We start from the raw sequence: 17,154 nt of genomic DNA on the forward strand, positions 1-17,154 counted from the left end.
CAGCTGGATCAGCATGATGAGGTGGCGGCGGTGCGTTTGGGGCCTGCGGGTCGCCACCCTACGCCTGTCTAGGCGTGCAATACTTTTCTATGAAAGCTCCGGTGATCGGCGGTCGAATCACCTTACTAGGTGTGACAGAAACCCCGAACAACTGGCAGAGACCCATGATCAATGCTGGAAAACCCAGGGCCCTATTAGACTTATCTGGGTCTAGAGGGTGCCTGGTAGGCGGCATACCTGCAAATAAATAAATGGCATCAGCGATCAACTGAGCCACATGGACGCTCATCCGTGTCAGGATGGCATACACCAGCTGACACTTCGGCAGAGCGAGGTCGGAATTATGATCGTTGGGCAGGATGTTGCTGAGCAGCAACGTCATCCATGTCTGGGTCAAGGTAGTCATGTTGGCGCGCATGATCCGCACCCGTCTCCTGGCAGCGATCCGGGCTAAATCCTGACTTGGTATGCATAGCAGTTGAGCAATGGCCTCCTCGTCAAATCCATCGGCCCGGTTCCTTCTCTGATCGTATTCGCACTCCTGGCCTTCCTCCAATACTAGCGGGTATCCCAGGAACTGACTGAGGGCGTCTGCATCGAAAGGAATCCACTGGCCCCTTACCCATGATCGCATGTCCCGTACGCCCTCCTCTGTAGGCCAAGCATTGCCATAAAACTCGAGCACTATATATGGATCAAACTTGGCCATGGGATTGACCAGCGACGCCCAACGCCGGGGAGCTATCTCATCCTGGAAATCTGTGTACTCGTCGTCCCTGAGCTGGACGCGTCTCTCTCGGTGGAAGGACCATCCCTTGATGGCTTCGAAACGCTGCTGGTGCTCAGCGCTCCTGAATCAATTGCTATCGAACTTGGGAGCGGCACTAGTCCCTTCGGCCGCGGCGTCCTTCCTAGATCTCTTCGAGGAAAGCTTCCTCGGAGCCATTTCCTATGAAGACAAACATTTGGAAAGTTAGTCTACAAGAAAACGCTTATTTTAACACAAAAATGACATGCTAATCTTTCCAATTTAGAACAAACTCGTGCACACATTTAATGTAACACATTTATGAACATGCGTATGTGTAAAATATCCTACTATTTATGTCAACATACAAGGACATTCAAAACATTCTAGTTACCACACACATATATATATATTTTTTGAAAAGAATACACATTCCCGTGCTCAAGGCATTGTGTCAGAATTACACATGTTCATATCCTAAATATTTAGCTATCATAAACTACCTACACACATTTGAAGTATTTTATTTAACATACAAATTTTTGTTGTTTCATTCACATTTAATTATACATATATGCACATTGGAAAGCTAATCTTACGTCATGCACATACTTTCATTTGAAAAGGAAATTCCATGCCATCTATATACATTTGAGGGATAATTCCACATCATATATTCATTTAGGAAGCGTCCTCAGGCCATTTTTGACATGGGTACATTTTCTAAAAGGCTCCTAATGCTACCTATCCTCAAATACGCATATGTTGAAAGGCATTTTTTGCTACTCATTCAAACTTTGCAAGGCATTTTATGCCATATATTCACATACATACACACCATTGAAAGGTATTTTCCATGCTACCTATATTCACACACATATATACATACCATTGAAAGGTATTTTCCATGCTACCTAGATGCAAAGTATTCCTCATGGGGCAGCCAAATTCTAGTAAAAACCCTCTCAAGCATGTCCTAATTTTCATGCCTTTCCACTTTCAAAACCAAAATTTAGATTCCTAGGCATAAGTCATGCTTCCTTGCATTGAAGTTAAGAGATTGGGTTCCTAAGCTTAGAATTGCATTTGGGCACCCATTTTAAATCCTCTAAGTTGTCCCCATGTATATAAAACAGTCCCGCAATCCCAATCTTACAAAACCATATTCATATGTCATTGAGGCATTCCACCGAGCACTTGGTGGACGCATGTTTAGGCATGAATAGCAAGAGAGTGGGGGCAATGTGGCATGCCCCATTGCATCAGAATACAACATAGGCCTAAGGCCATCCCCTACAACCCCTCAACTCAAACAAATCAAGCATGAAAACAAACCAAAACTGCCCCACAAATTTGAGCACATTCTCACAATTTAGAGCACCAAAAGATTAACAAGATGCACCAATGGAAAGCTAGAAAACTCAAGGATTAAATACTTACTTGCTGGAGTGAGTAGGAGTACCAAAAATGAAAGCAAAATGCAACCAAAGGTGGCATGGGGGAGCAAAAACCGTGAGTCCCGTGAGCTCTCTCTTTTTGAATGAGGGGGGGAAGTTTTTGGGTGCAGAAAATGTTCCCCTCCCTCGTTTTTTATATTTTGGTGCAGGGGTTGCTCGCCCAGGCGAGCTAACCTGCCAATTTTTTTTTTAGGGGAAACATAACCATGGCCCTCTACAGGTTGGTGTTCGCTTACTCGAACCCACTCAAGTTATATTAGGCATCCATTATTTATTTTAAACACACGATAGTAATAATTACTGTGAATTTAAAGGATACTGGGCTGCCTTGCAGCGACGTTTTCTGCTTGTCCAGCGCTGGGAAGGGATGACGATCTGTCGGTCGTGACCCTATCCTCTATTTGCATCCGTCCCTAAGTACCTGAAAGTAGGAAACAACAATGTTTGGCAAATCGTGACCGCGTCGTCGTCTCACCTTGATTGATTTCTGCCTTTAACTTTTGTCTCGCCCACTGACCGTGGCCAAAGACGATTCTGCCCCTGTTATCACAAAATATACATGTGTATACGTATGCATGTATGTTTTCAATTCAATAATCTTCATAGTGAAAGCTGGTTAGGTTCAGTTTTAAACAAGCGCTTGGGGCACCCCATGAACTGAGCGAAAGGGCTCAGGTTATACAAATTGCTCATGGTTTAAACCAAAGTGAGGACTGACGCCTCAGACCCATGTTCTCTCCTTTTAAAAAAATCGTGACGAGACAATTACAGCGGGTAGGAATCCCTAGAGGAAACCAAGAAGAACAAAAACACAAAAAATAAAAAAAACATGCAACGGTTTCCTCAATTGCCCCAGACTTCAAGCGTAATATCGCTTAACGACATCAGAGTTCACAGGCGAGGGTAGCTCCTCGCCATCCATGTTGGTGAGCACCAGAGCCCCCCCAGAAAAAGCCCTTTTCACCACGAAAGGTCCTTCGTAATTCGGGGCCCACTTCCCTCGATTATCCTTAACAGCGTGGGATATCTTTTTCAGCACAAGGTCCCCCTCAATGAACTTGCGTGGGCGTACCTTCTTGTCGAATGCGTTCTTAATCCTTTGTTGATACAGGCGCCCATGGCTCATGGCCGTCAAACACTTACCTTCAATAAGGTTGAGTTGGTCATAGCGTGTTTGAGCCCACTCTGACTCTTCTAGGCCTGATTACGCTAGTATCTTCTGGGAAGGGACCTCTACCTCAAACGGAAGTACCGCTTCCATCCCATAAACCAAGGAATACGGCGTTGTCCCAGTAGAAGTTCGTACCGAGGTTCTATATCCATGCAGGGCGAATGGCAGCATCTCATGCCAATCTTTGTATGACACCGTCATCTTCTGAATAATCTTCTTAATATTTTTATTTGCAGCCTCTACAGCCCCATTCATCTTTGGCCGATAAGGGGTGGAGTTATGATGCTGGATCTTGAAATCCTCGCATATTTCCTGCATCATTTTGTTGTTCAGATTGGTGCCATTGTCAGTAATGATCTTCCTTGGGAGTCCGTATCGACAAATCAGTTCCTTCTTTATGAATTTGACCACCACACTCCTCGTGACATTGGTATAAGAAGCCGCTTTGACCCATTTGGTGAAGTAATCTATCGCCACAAGAATGAAGCGATGACCATTCGAAGCTTTGGGTTCGATGGCCCCAATGACATCTACCCCCCACATGGAAAAAGGCTAAGGGGCGGACATGACATTCAGAGGATGTGGCGGAACATTGACATTGTCCGCGTATGCTTGACATTTATGACATTTCCTTACATGGGCGCAACAATCGCTTTCCATAGTGAGCCAGTAATAATCGGCTCTAAGGATCTTCCTAGCCATAGCATGCCCATTGGCATATGTCCCAAATGAACCCCTGTGGATTTCCTCAATCATGTAGTTCGCCTCTTTGGCATCTACGCATCGTAGGAGGGTCATGTCGTGGTTTCGTTTGTACAGGATGGTACCACTCACAAAGAAACCAGTAGCCAATCTCCTTAACGTTCTTTTGTCATTGTCGGAAATCCCTGGTGGATATTCTTTGTTCTCAACATATTGTTTGATGTCGAAATACCACGGTTTCCCATCTTGCTCTTCCTCTATTGCACAACAATGTGTCGGCTTGCCTCGAGATCTGAATTCAATGTATGGTAGATCCCCGTGTGGGGCAAGTTGAAACATGGATGCCAAGGTGGCCAATGCATCGTCCATTTAGTTCTCTTCCTGAGGTATGTGGTGGAAAGAAATGTCGTCAAAGAATTCGGCTAACTTCAAGATATGTGTTTGATAGAGTATCAACTTCGGATCCCTAGTTTCCCATTCTCCTCTCAACTGGCGTATTACCAAACTCGAGTTTCCATACACTTTGAGTAGCCTTACGTCAAAATCAATGGCTGCTTGAATCCCAAGGGCGCACGCTTCATATTCGGCCATATTGTTGGTACAATCGAAACCTAGCCTGGCCGTGAAAGGAATACATTGATTATCTGGGGATACAAGGACTGCCCCTACTCTATGGCCCAAAGCATTAGATGCCCCATCGAAGCAAACAATCCATTTGTTTATGTCCTCGTTCATCCGCTTCTCTTTGAATAGGGCCATGATGTCTTCATCCAGGAACTCAGGGTGCATCGACCGATAATCTTGGAGGGGTTGTTGGGCCAAATAATCTGCCAAGGCGCTTCCCTTTATTGCCTTTTGGGTGACGTACACAATATCGAATTCATATAGTAGTACCTGGCACCTAGCGATTCGTCCCGTGAGGGCCGGTTTCTCAAAGATGTATTTCACGGGATCCATTTTGGAAATAAGCCACGTGGTATGACTGAGCATGTACTGCCTAAGACGATGTGACACCCATACCAGGGCGCAGCACGTCCTTTCCAGCATTGAGTAATTCATCTCACATGCGGTAAACTTCTTGCTTAGATAGTAAATGGCTTGTTCCTTTTTCCCAGAGTCATCGTGCTGACCCAACACGCACCCCATAGACTCGTCTAACACAGTCATGTACAGGAAAAGAGGTCTTCCTGTTACAAGTGGCATGAGCACCGGGGGGTTTGCGAGGCTCTGTTTGATCTTCTCGAAGGCCTCTTGGCAGTCGCTGTTCCACAGGACCGCCTGGTTCTTACACAATAGCTTGAAGATGGGCTCACATGTAGGGGTGAGTTGCGAGATAAATCTCGCGATGTAATTCAACCTGCCCAAGAAACCTCGAACCTGCTTCTCCGTGCGTGGCTCTGGAATTTCAAGAATGGCCTTCACTTTCTCGGGATCTATCTCTATCCCTTTCTGGCTCACGATAAATCCCAGCAACTTCCCCGATTTTACCCCGAAGGTGCACTTGGTTGGGTTTAGTTTCAGTTGGTATTTCCGCAGCCTTCCAAACAGCTTATGCAGATTGACGAGGTGCTCGTCCTCAGTCCGAGATTTGGCAATCATGTCATCTACATAGACCTCTATCTCTTTATGCATCATGTCATGGAACAACGCTACCATGGCACGCTGATAGGTTGCCCCATCATTTTTCAGCCCGAAGGCCATCACTTTGTAGCAGAACGTTCCCCATAAGGTGGCGAAAGTAGTCTTCTCCACATCTTCGGGTGCCATCTTTATCTGATTATACCCTGAGAAACCATCCATAAAAGAGAAAAGGGCAAACTTGGATGTATTATCTACCAGTATATCAATGTGTGGCAGGGGAAAATTGTCTTTAGGACTGGCTCGGTTTAAGTCCCGATAGTCTACGCACATTCGCACTTTGCCATCCTTTTTTGGGACCGAGACAATGTTGGCCACCCACTCTGGGTATCGAGCTACAGCTAAGAAACCCGCATCGAACTGCTTTCTCACTTCTTCTTTGATTTTTAAAGACATTTCGGGTCTCATCCTTCGTAGCTTTTGCTTAACCGGGGAAGACCCAGGATTCAATGGCAACTTATGCTTCACAATGTCGAGGTCCAGACCTGGCATGTCTTGGTACGACCACGCAAAGACGTCTTGATATTCTTCAAGAAGGGTTATCAAGCCTTGGCGGATAGGTGCGGTCATACCGGTTCCTACTTTCACTTCTTTCTTTCCCTCTCTGGTCCCTATGTTTATCAGTTCGGTTTCCTCTTGGTGAGGCTTCATTTTCGCTCTTCCTGAGCGATCAACCTCTCCAACTCTGGTGAAAGGACGTCCTCTTCCTCTTCTTCATTTATTGTTTGGCTTACTTCTCGATCAAAATCGATTATCAAACCCTCGTTGTTAGGATCCTCAAAGAATCGACCCTCATATCTATACCAATCAAGACAAAAGAAACAAAAACATGCAAAATGATATGAGAAAAGGTGGAACTGCAAGAACAGATGAAACAAGATCTCTTTGTTATTTAATAAGGTAGGTTTCACAAAACAAAAGAGAAAGGAATCTATAGCCTCTAATTACATTGAATCAGCGGTATAGACCTCTAACTGGCTTATCACGCGCCAGTTCCCCACTTGGGAATCAGGATGGCATGGTCGCACGAAACTTGGCGGGTCTTGTGGAGACTCCTCTCCTATTGCCGCCACCTCTTCCTCAAACATTATCCCGACACTGGTGAAACACTGGCTAACATGGTCGGGCCATGCCCTATCTGCTCGGAGTCTTGACGGCGCATTCCTCCTTCCCGGCATCCCGGGTTCATACCCCAACCCATATTTGTATGGGTTTCCCCTAATGTCGACCACATCGGCATTCCTGAGGCCGTCCTTGCCCAGACCCATTCCGGGCTCATAACCGTGCTTGAGCATCACCCGTGCCACCATTATGGCCGTATTAGAGAGAGAAGGTAGCAACGGACTCGTTTCCACAGAGGCACAACTCACCACTTCGAAGGATTGGAAAGCTGTTTCCAATGATTCTTCCGCTGCTTCTACATATGGTGCGGAGGAGGGGCAGCTCACCAACATATCCTCTTCGCCTGACACTATCACCAAAAGTCCACCAACCGCGAATTTCAATTTCTGGTGAAGCATCAAAGGGACTGCTCCTAGTGCATGAATCCAGGGTCTCCCCAAGAGGCAGCTGTAGGCGGGATTTATTTCCATCACTTGAAAAACCACACTGCAAGTGTGGGGGCTTATCTGAATGGGGATGTCGATTTCCCCCATCACTTCCCGCCGACTACCGTCAAAGGCTCTTACCACCATCGAACTTGGTTTTAGACGTGATGCATTAAAAGGAAGTTTCTCCAAGGTGGTCTTTGGCATCACATTTGAACTTGAACCATTGTCGATGAGTACCTTAGCGGCGACATGGTCCATACATCTGACAGACACATGTAGAGCCTTGTTGTGCCCTCTCCCCTCAACGGGAATCTCTTCTTCTGCAAACGCGATATAGTTATTGGTAGTTATATGATTAACAATGCCTTCAAAACCCTCAACTGAGATGTCGTGTGCTACGTGGGCTTCGTTGAGGACTTTTACCAATAGTGCACGATGAGGCTCGGAGTTTATGAGTAGTTCGAGCAAAGAGATCCTTGCCGGAGTTTTATTCAGTTGCTCAACTACTTTAAACTCGCTTTGTTGGATGAGACGAAGGAATTCATGAGCCTCTTCCAAAGTCACCGCCTTTCCTTGAAGACCTTCTTTCTTTTCAGCTCCTTTTACCACCGGAGGATCCACTTCTTTTGAGGGGGTGGCCACGTCTGTGGGCTCTTGGATCATGGGTGTTTTCCCCTAGGAGGGAAGTTTCGCCGAGTGAGGGGGAGCGAACACCCAACCACTGCGGGTTACGCCACTAAGGCCGGTGATGTTGGTCACCTTGGCTGACAAGGAGTCAACTTCGGTTGCAACTCTTTCTCCAAAAGCGGGAGGGGTATACTTCCACGGAATGACCTTATTGCTTTGATATGCAAATGGCGTTGGCTTGGGCGCTATCGGGGGGTACATGGGCCTGGAGCCGGTCCCATTCCTAGTGAAACATATTACTAGGGCTTTGGGGGTTGGGGGAACCTTCTTTTCTTCCGACTGCATGCAAATCTGTGGTTCTTCCCTATCTCCCTTGGACACTTCGAGCTGCCCCCAGTCCATGCGCCATTGAAGTAACTCTTCCACCGCGGGACAGGTTTCCATGTCATGTGATTCCCCGAGATGAAACAAACATTCGTCGCTTTCGTCTCCGCCATGAGAGACCATGCATGCTGTTTGAAGTGACTGGTAGATGAAACGTCTAGACGTAGCCACATCTTCTAATCTCTTTGCCCCTGACGGCCCATCCTTTTCGATGGCATTTATGCTAGCCCCTCCATGACTGGCTAGTGGATTGGTTTTAACGTTGGGGCCCTCCTCTTGGAATGATAGCCAGCCGGCATTTATTAGGTGTTGCACCTTATACTTGAACGACAGGCAAGAGTCAATGTTGTGTCCGGGGACTCCACTATGGTATGCGCACTTGGCATTCGAGTTGTACCACTTGGGGTATGGTGGCTGGAAGACCTTCCCGGGTATGGCCACCACCAAATGATTTTCCAATAATGAGGGCCACAACTCAGAATATGCCATGGGAATAGGAGAGAACTCGTCTTTCGGGGGGCGCCGTGCATTGTTATAGCTCGCGCCAGGATTTGTATTATTGGTCGGCCGAGGAGTGGCCAGAGCTGTGTGTTGGGCAGGCGTCTTTTCTGTTGTGGGAGGCCCTTCTACTTGAGTTGGGAGGGAACTTCCGGCTCGGATCAAAAATTTCGGATGGTTGGGCTGGTATGAGTTTTGGGCATTTTGGGGTGCTTTCATCCATGTTGGGGTGGTGGTGACCGCGTGGGTATCTCCTTCCTTTTTCCGTGTGCCCACCACTGGGGCTCTTCTGTTGTTGTTGGGGGCAACATTGGAGGCATATTCAAACTTGCCTTTTCTCAGTCTGGACTCGATTCTTTCTCCGGCGAAGACGAGGTCTGCAAAGTTAGCTGGCATGTATCCTATCAGCTTCTCGTAGTAGAACGTAGGCAACGTATCTACCGTAATCGTGATCATCTCCCTCTCAGTCATGGGCGGGACGACTTGGGCTACTAGGTCTCTCCACATTTGAGCATATTCTTTAATGGACTCATGTTCCCGCTTGGTCATGCTCTGAAGTTGGTTCTGATCAGGAGCCATATCCGTGTTGTACTGGTACTGCCTAATGAAGGCAGTTGCCAAGTCTTTCCATGACTGGATCTGAGAAGCTTCTAGATTGGTATACCACGCCACTGCTGCTCCGGCTAAGTTGTCTTGAAAGAAGTGCATCAACAGCTTTTCATTCGTAGAATATGCCCCCATCCTTCGGCAATACATCCGAAGATGACCTTTTGGACACGTCATTCCTTTGTATTTATCAAAATCTGGTACTTTAAACTTGGGAGGGATGACGATGTCAGGTACCAGACACAAATCCGCTAAATCCGAGAACGGGTAGTTGCTGAGGCCTTCTACCGCTCTCAGCCTCTCTTCAAGTAAATCAATCTTTCCCTTATCTTTTGCAAAGGGAACAAACTCTTTAATGGGTGCAGGTGGAGACGAGACGTGGTGGACTATGTTTGGTTGGGGCAATTCATGGGGGGTCGGATCCTTGAGGGGAAGTAGAGGGCCTAGATGGGCATCTCCTTCATCATTTTCTTGCAGAGGATAGTCGGCATGAGGAGGGAGTTGCCCCTCAAAGGTAGGGGCTTGGCTCAAATCGTCTGAAGCGGTACGAGGGGTGAAGTCCGGAGGCAAACCATAAGGGTAGGCTTGAGGACTATACCTCCGACCGAAAATCATCGTGTTTCTGTGTCGGCCCAAGTTTATTGCGGGCTGTAGCACCGGTTCTGCTTCCCTAGTTGTATTGGAAGCGGTCGCCGTAGCATTATCTTCTATAGTTTTCTGAAGCTTTAGCATGGCCTCTGTGATAGAAGCCATTTGATCTTTTAAGGCCGATAGGTCGGCCTTCATTTGTTCTTGCACTCCCTCTTCATTGTCCATCTTTCTGGATCGAGTGTTATAGGGGTGCCTTTGCGCTTTTTTAGTTATGGTGAGTTCCCTAAAGAAACAAACAATGGTGAGTATGCCACCAAAACATGAATATGCTAATGAATGATCAGAGCACTTGGATCCACCTCAAGGCCTTTTTAGATAACGTGATGAGTTTCAGAACTTCTCTTTTTATATAAAAGGAACAAAGCTTTTATCTAGCTAAGATCATACAAAAGTGTTACAACAGAACCTAACGGTTTCTAATTATATGGGCCATCAAATCTATCATGTGTTGACAGTAATTGATTAGCCCACGAATTTCCTCGGGGGCTGAACACACTTCAGCGATGGCCTTTGCTTTGGCTAGTAGTCGCGGGAGGTCTTGACTTCTATTTAAGGTCAAGGCGAACCTATCCATCCACATGGTCGCTTCTTGATGCAATGCATCAATCACCCTCCCTCTTGCTTCCTTCTCGGCGTACGCTTGTGCGAAGTCCTCTACTAGTTTTTGTTCATGGGTCAAAGACTGGTTTAACTCCTCTTTGTACTGCTCTATTATAGCTAGCATGCTTCGCTCCGTGGCTTCTAAGTGTTGGGTCAAACCCCTCTTGGATCTTGAGCAAGCAGCTAACTCTTCTTTTAAGATCATGCCATGTACCCATGACTGGTCTCTTTCCTCTCTCCAAAGCTTGAGCTCATTGTTGCTACCCCATAAAGCTCCTCGGAATTTGTCTCGGCCATGCTTTTCCTTGCAGGCCCTCTTGGTTTCTTGTTCAAGGGCTCTTGCAGTAGTCGCGTTTTCCTCTCGTAACTCGGTACACTCTTTCCAGATGTTTGTAGTGGCTGACTTGAATTTTTCTTTGGCAAGTCTTGCCTTCCCTAGCTCTAATTTTAGAGCTTGGACTTTTTCATCCTCTTCCGGAGCTTCAAAGTTCTCGTCGTTGATAACTTTCAACTTGGAGAGCCATTCTAACCCTCGCGTATGAACTCTTAGCCATTCATGATAACCACCGATGATGCCATTACGGATGCCCCTAAGTTCTTTATCTTTCCTCAACGGACTTTTCCACGCCTTGTGGACTCTTTGTACAACCTTGAGACTTTGCGCACCGAAATCTCTCATAAGGAAAGGCGAGAGGCTCTCTTCCGTAGGTGCTCCCCTCATGGGGTACCCTAGCTGTCTTATGGCAAGTGCGGGATTATAGTTAATACAACCCCTCGTCTCTATCAATGGAACGTTAGGGTAGTCCCCACATGAGAAAAGAACTCCCTCCTTTCCTTCCTTCCATCGAGGAAACCAGTTGATTGTGTTGCCTCCTATCCCAGCCAAGTGTTGGTCCCAATCGATTCTTCTCTTTTCGACGCACGAGCGATAACTTTGAAGCGGACATGGGTGTCTTATGTCTGGTTGGAATAGGTGCAAAACCAACCACACACAAAGAGCGGGTAAGCAGCAGACAATCCGTGCACTATTCTTCTCGCACCTTCGGTCAAATGTATCAAATAAGTCCGCCAAGATAGCTACCACCGGGCTCTCCTTGCTATGGTGATATGCAAGGAAAGCATCAATTGCGGCTAGATCCACCAAACCGTCCATGTTTGGAAAGAGGACAACCCCAAAGATCAGCAAAGCTAGTATATCTGCAAACGGGACCCATTCCTCTTGACTCGCCATATCCCTTGCCTTGCCTTCCAAGTATTTCCGCGGTAGGCCCACTATGCCGTTTCGAGTTTGCTTCATACGATCCAATTCTCTCGCCGAATCTCTGACCACAGCTGCAATCTTGCTCAAGGAGGGAAGAAACCCAGAGAAAAGATACGGTTTTCTCCCCCCAAGAAGGCATCCTAAAATCTCCTCAAATTCTTCAACAATCGGTACAATTTGGAAGTCCCCAAACGTGAAGCATCTCAACGGCTGGTCATAGTATTGGGCGAGGGATACAACAGCTTCCGTAAATACCTCCGCTGCGGTGAAATCTAAAATCTTTCCGTACACTTTGCGGAAGGCTTGCCTTTGGAGGGGTCCCATCAACCATCCCAACTCCTTAAGGCTGGTGACATCTAGGCCCTTAATCTTGACTTGATAAAATCTTTTTTCGTTTTGATTTGTCCCCATCATTTTCCTAAAAAAGGGGGTGGATCAAGGCTCCGATATGAATGATGCAATGCGCATGAATGAAACGGTAAGAAAAAAAAGGGGTAATTTACATGTACGAGACCGAAAAAAGACCCCTCCTTTTTTTAATACTACGTTCTAGGCGTTGCGGCGCCCCAACGTATGTATTAAAAAGTGGCGCATTACTCCAGAGACACAAAATATCACTAGCAAAACTAATATTTAAGTACTATTTGCATAATAATGCATGAGAACAAATGGCACGGAGCGTGTTTTCTCCATGCCCCTATTTGGGGACCTATAGGATAATATCTAGGGGTCTCTAATAACTACTCCCAACGATTCATAACTCACATGGCTGTTTTCTAGAGGTATCATCACTCAAGATAATAATATTGTGGTGGTATGGAATACCAGCGACAACACATTATAAAGAGAGAAAGCTCTAGACGAGGTTTCACTATTATCAAGCAAGTCGGAGACCTAGCATGATCATAGATTCACCTCCACTCCTTAGATTCCCATGGACCCGGGTATAGGGCCCCTTTTTTACTCAAACCCGTGGGTGCTTAGAATGCAGTGTAAAAATGTGGAAGAGAAAGCTTTTATTATATTTACACAATTCAAAAAATGCACACACAAAGTTTCACAATTCCACAATTTCCTAAAATAGGCCTAACTCACAAAAACAGTCCCCAGTGGAGTCGCCAACTGTCGCAACCTACCCTTTAGCGGGCGAGGCTCACGGGTGCGCTTTCCAAAGGAGGAAAATGCATGGAGTCGCCACCAACGTTTATTTGTGGAAAACGTCAGAAAAACCGAAGGAAACCGGTCATAAAGAATATTCCAAGTTCGGGAGTTGTATTTACGTTTGAGGAAGGTATTAGCACCTCTCACGTTTGTCTCAAAGGACAACAACCTTATTTTTAGAATTTTGTGAAATTGTGTTACCTTAACTTTTATTTCTTTTTTATTCTTGAGGTCGACAAAAGCGGGGCTCTTGCTCCTACGTACCTTCCATCGAAGAGGAAATCAGACCTACATAGTTCTTTTTTAAGGGTGAATCAAGCGATTCTTTCTACTTGGAAGGTGATCATTTTAAGGCGTTGGACCTTAAAAATGATCCATTTACTTGGTAAGGAAAACTGAGATATTGAACTTTCAAATCCTTTTAAGTGATTATTTGCGAACGAGCTTGACTTTGCGAGTTGATTTTAGCCTTAGTTTCACTTTAGTTATTAGTCAATTCAATTAAGAAAGAGAAATCCCAAAGAAAAATGTCCAATTGATTTTTTCGCTTTATTTTACTAAAAGATATTTTTTGATTATTATATTATTATTTTACCTCTTTTTGGTTTCCAACGTAGTTACGGCGTGACCGAACGATAGGATTTCATTTTAACAGAAATTAACAGATATTACAAATCAAACGATCGGTGGAAATTTATTTTATTTTTTGATTAGGCGAGAAAATGACTTAAGTAAATGACTGAAGCACGTCAAAAGGGGGTACGGAAAGTAAATGAAACGAGAATAAAAGTACACGAAACAAATGGAGACCACCACGAGTACATAGAATGAATTGAAAAGTTCAATTTCGGGTACTTACCGGTTGAAGACCGAAGAACAATGAAGAACGAACGATGAATGACGAAGAACAGTTGAAAATCTTCGTGAAATTACCCACGAAAACGTTAAGGAAGCGCCTCGGCTTGAATTTTCTTCATGAAAACAATTTTCTTCAACAATTTCAAGTGAATACGAAGTGCCAAGAAGGCTGAACCCTTTCCTTCTTCACTCCTCCCCCTATTTATAGCAAAATAGGGGAGGAGCTTGCTGCCCAGCTCGCCCAGGTGAGCCAGGTTGCTTCCTCCAGAAGCAACTGCCTTCCAGAGGAAGAATCTGGAAGGCCCAAGTGGGCCTAGTTGCTATTTGCACCCCTTTTTTTACTAAATACACCCCTTTTACTTTTTTTGGTGATTCTTTTTCTGTAACGTTACGAAACTTTACGAATTTCGTAACGATACTTATTTTCTTTCCGTAAGGTTACGGAACCTTACGGATGATGTAATTACTCTTTTTTAGCTTTCGAAAAGTTACGGAAACTCACAGATTGCATAACAATACTTCCTTTTGATTTCCGGCACGTTACAAAATTTCACGGATTGCGTAACAATGCTTCCTTTTAATTTCCGGCATGTCTCGGAACTTCACATATTGTGCAATAAAGGGTGCCAAGTACCTCGAAGCGGTCAATCAAAGGTTGCATGCCACCAAACAATAATCCCCGGACGAAATTAGGGTATGACATGTTCGTACTTCTTGTTTTTGTTTGAAACACAATCAATCAACATTTTTTCTTCTTTTTTCTTTTGCAGAGGAAAATGCAAGGATCATGCATAAGGAAACATAACATGCGAACAATGAAAATAGAATGTATGCAATTGGCAGAACAAAAGCATACTATATGAAGATGTATGATAATGCAATGACTTATGCAAATGCAATGCATGAATATGATAAATGATAAATGCAGGAATGATATGTCCATTACAATGCCACAAAGAGATGCATGACGCAATCAAGGAACAAGCCAGAGTGAGTTTGCTATGTGCTCTCCTAATTTAGGAACCTAATGGAAAGGACCCAAAAGTCCTCTTCTAGTGACAACTCCCAAGGGTGGTTTCATTTAACTTTGCTGGCTTCTATAGATATCATCCTCTTAGGTAATACATTGTGGCGATAGGAACTATTAGCGACAATGCATCACTGAAAGAGGAAAACACTAGAGGAGGCTTCACTATTATCAAGCGAGTTGGAGACCTAGCATGACCACAGATCGAGCTTCACTCCTTATGGCTCACATAGACCTGGGTATAGGCCTAATATCTCAATGTGTGTGCAAAGGTGTAGGTGCCATATGTGCATAGAACAAAAATATTTTTAACTACGAATGTAATAGATAGACAGACACACACCAAACACAATAACATAGCTAAGGTTATATACAAATATGGACAAAACAAAAAGATAACCGAGTAAAGGAAACATAAATAAAGAAGAAGTCACGATAAAATGTCACACACTGATCGAATGGCTTAACTCTCTAACAAGTCCCTAGTGGAGTAGCCATCTGTCGCCATCTACCTTACGACGGGATGGCGAAGGCAAAATTAGATAAGCCAAAGCATTCGTCTCCAAGGGAGAAAACGAGTGGAGTCTCCACCAAAGTTTATTCGAGGAAAACATTAGAAAAACCAAAAAAGAAGGGTTTGTAAATATTGCAATGAAGGGTTCGGGAGTTGTTTACGCATGGGAAAGGTATTAGCACCCCACACGCCCGTCATAAGGGATGCCAGCCTTTAATCGAGTGTGCGCAACGTGACTTCATAATTATTTACTTTTCCCTTTTTATATTTTTTATTTTTTTGGGGCCAAAAAGGATGTTGCCCTTGCTCTTATGTATCCTCAGGTGTGATGAGGAATTAAGACCTACGTAGTTCTTTAAGTCTGAATATTTGTGTGTTAAATTGATTTTTTTATGTTTTTGAAAGATTCATTTTAATTACAAACAAAAAGTCGTTTTAGGCGTTGGACCTTGAAATGATGTTTTAAATTTTGAAAAGCGAAGAGAATTGTTAAGGCGTTGGACCTTGAAATGATCTTTTAAATTTGAAAAATGGAGAGAATCGTTAAGGTGTTGGGCCTTGAAAGCATCTCAAGCGATATTTAATGAAATGAAGAAGTTTGGTTGTGAATTGATTTTATCTTGGTTTTGTTTATTAACTTTCAATCACTTTTAAGACAACTTTACAACACTAGTGATCGATTAAGATTAAACTTTACAAAGAAAAATGAGATCACCGATGATAGATGGAGAAGATGAATGTGCACATAATAACAAGGGGGACCCCTAAGGGTACATAGATCACATTCAATCCTCAAACATAAAACTAATCGACGGTCACACGAAGAACACAGAACAAGAAAACAACATAGGGAATGATCGCGACCGCGATTCAGTAGTGCCTCGGCTTCATTTCCTCTTCTTTCTTCTTCTTCTTTCTCTCTTTTCTCAATTCCCTCACCTTCTGACCCTTCGGACCCTTTAAAAACCCCTAGGATGCCTATTTATAGGCAAAGGGTCACTTTAGGGCTGTTGCAGCTCGCCCAGGCGAGCTGGTTTCTTCACCATGAAGCTATTTGGTGACCCAGGCAAGCCAGAGGCTAGCCTGGGTGAGCAAGGGTCCAGGAAAACCAAGAAAAAGACCCTTTTGCCCATTTTTTTTTTGGTATTTTTTGCATTCTTGATCAAAACATTGAATGATCATCTGTTTCGCATTGTAACTGGCATTCAATACCGTAAGTCAACTAGCAAGGATCAAAAGATCAATGAAAGATAGTCCCAATATGAAATTAGGGTGTGACAGAAGACTCGATAAAGTTGTGGGACGGGGGGCTTTTAGTGTTTGATGGGTTTTGGAATGAGACTTTTCAAATGCGTGCAATGCTTTTTTGTACCATTAATGACTTTCCAGCATATGGGAATTTGAGCGAGTATAGTGTTAAGGGCCATCGTGCATGCCCCATCTGTGAAGAAGACACAGGCTACATACAACTGAAACATGGTAGAAAAACAGTGTACACTAAGCATCGATGTTTTCTAAAACCTCATCACCCTTACAGGCGATCGAAAAAAGCATTTAATGGAAGTCAAGAGCATGAAATTGCACCGATACCGTTAGCTGGTGACCAAGTCTTCCAGCTGGTTCAACACCTGAATACTATATTAGGAAAGACCCAAAAGAAGGAAAAAAGTAAGACTTGCATATGGAAGAAGAGGTCGATTT

This window comes from Glycine soja, chromosome 10 (genome assembly GCF_004193775.1).
Source record: "Glycine soja cultivar W05 chromosome 10, ASM419377v2, whole genome shotgun sequence".
Classification (NCBI taxonomy): Eukaryota; Viridiplantae; Streptophyta; class Magnoliopsida; order Fabales; family Fabaceae; genus Glycine; species Glycine soja.